Here is a 2,365-nt window from a genome sequence, read left to right as displayed (position 1 = left end):
GTGCTGGGCTGAGGGAGGCCAGGCCTGAGGCCCTGAGAGTTTCCTATGTGGTGTTCAGCTCTCAATAAACCTCCTGTTTTATGCTGGCTGAGAGTCACTCCGGTCTAGAGAACAGGGTTGTATCAACCCCTTCGGGGGTGAGGAGGTCCAGGGAGTCCAGGGCACATGGACTCCCTGAGGGGGCCCACGGCGAGAAACAGGTGTGCTAAGGCTCAGAGAGATGCGGCTCCAGGAGGTGGAGGGGCCTGACCCCGAGAGAGAGTGGACCCCCGAGAAAGGCTGTCGCACTGAAAGGGACACCTCCCACGGACCGCATGGGGCCAAGATTGGGCATGATCTGTGAGTCCGTGACAACTGGCAGCCCCCTTTGTTCTTTTCCACCCCCTTTTATAGCTTTGGCACAAGACAGGAATCTTTTGTCTCTCTGGGTTCCCACCCCTCCTTCGTAATGGAAAAGCACCAGGTTTAAGATGGATTCCAGTTCAGGTGACATGGTCACATGTCCTGTGAGACCCCAAGCCTCCATTCCTTCTGGCATGACTCACGTGAACACAGGAAGGCTCACAAGTATACAGACATTTACAACCAATTGTCCTGGTTAATGGGAACCATCAAGATTCTAAACCACCATTAATGGCCCACACTTTGCATAACTACAATAGGACCTCAGAGTTACACTTTGTATTTCTAGCTTCAGATACAAGAACGATACATTCGTACAAATAGGATGACCACGCTCAGTAGACTATAAGCTTTATAATGATACCTTACAAGAGACCTTTTGCATAAAGCATATTCCAGTTACATCATATTCACACTTACAAACATATTTCCATAAGACATATGCAGTGCAACGTCACAGTCCCCTCAGCCCCCATCCCCATCTGCCTCGTCCCCTCACACCCAGCCCCACGGCCCACCCACACTTGCCTCATCCCCTCATGCCCACCCCTCACCTCATTCCATAGGCAGCAAGTTATATTCCCACATGGTGCCCAGGCACCACCAATATTCAGAGCCCAGGGACCCAGCTCCACCAATATTTGGGGCCAGGTGCCCCCCCATCCCCAAACTCCCTCCCAGAACCTGCACCCTGCACCCCAATCCTCTGCCCCAGCCTAGGGTCTGCACCCCAGACGTCCTCCCCCACCCAAATTTCCTCCCAGAGCTTTGGGCAGGTGGCGGGGGTGGAGTTTGGGCAGGGGCAGATTTTGGGCACCACCAACATTTCTACAAACCTGCCATCCCTGCCTCACACCCAGCCCAACGGCCCATCCCCACCTGCCTCATACCCTCAAACCCCCTTTAGGGTCACACTATCAATGGACTCAGCCCCTCAGCTTCACTACCTCCTGGGACCGAATATCTGTCACCTTCTGCACCCTTGGGTCACACTGTAAGCTCCCTGCGGCAAGTCCACCTGAGTTGGACACCCGGGGAGACTTGCATCCCGACTTCCTGACTCTGCAGGTACTCTCTGCCAGCGGTAGGGTGACCAGACAGCAAGGGTGAAAAATCATGACGGGGGTGGGGGGTAATAGGAGCCTATATAAGAAAAAGACCCAAAAATCAGGACTGTCCCTATAAAATTGGGACTTCTGGTCACCCTAGCCAGCGGGGTAACAGCAGGAGGGTTATCAGGTGTCTGGACACAGCACAGAGCAGCTTTAGTTACCACAGAGAACAGAAAATTACAACAAAGTCCAGTTGGGTCAGCCCAGAGCCCTCTGACCCCTCTTCAGGCCCAGTCCAGAGGCTTCTCCAGTTGCCAGCAGCCCACAGCTAAGAAGCCCGCCTGGCCCCTCCCCAGTCTTTTGTCCCCAGCTGATCACACCCATCTGGCTCCTAAGTGTGTGTGTGGAGGGGGGCGCATCCAGGATAGTTTTTTTGCTAGGTGCCAAGAGTCCAGCAATTAGAGTGGCCATTGTCCTCTGGGACTTTCCATGGGTCCCCAGGCAGCTTGAGGTGAGTCACGCCTGTGTCTCTGCAAAGAGCAAATAACTATTTCCCCCATAACTAGTTACCCATGCACCACATGGGGGAAACTGAGAAACACACTATTCCTCCAATATTATTCATAATTCCCAAGCTGTCACAGGCTTCTCCACTCATCTCACCTGACTGCTTCTGGGAGGAATTAGCTTCAAAACATGCCAGGGGACAGCAGCAATTCCTGCGTCCTCCTCCCCATCGAGGGGCCAGAATGAGTTCACGGACCCCTAGAGCGTGGTGACGGCCATGGGCCCCAGCCCCTCCTGGGTGCACTCCATATCAGCAGAGTGGGGTCAGGCCCTCCCTGGGGCACAGGCGTTTGGGGCTGTAGCTGCAGCTTTCCTGAGTCAGGATCCAGGGAGCCCAGTAACTC

Source organism: Chelonoidis abingdonii, chromosome 11 (assembly GCF_003597395.2).
Source record: "Chelonoidis abingdonii isolate Lonesome George chromosome 11, CheloAbing_2.0, whole genome shotgun sequence".
NCBI classification, from domain to species: domain Eukaryota; kingdom Metazoa; phylum Chordata; order Testudines; family Testudinidae; genus Chelonoidis; species Chelonoidis abingdonii.
The sequence above is the reverse complement of the archived record's forward strand: the minus strand, read 5'-3'. Positions refer to the sequence as shown.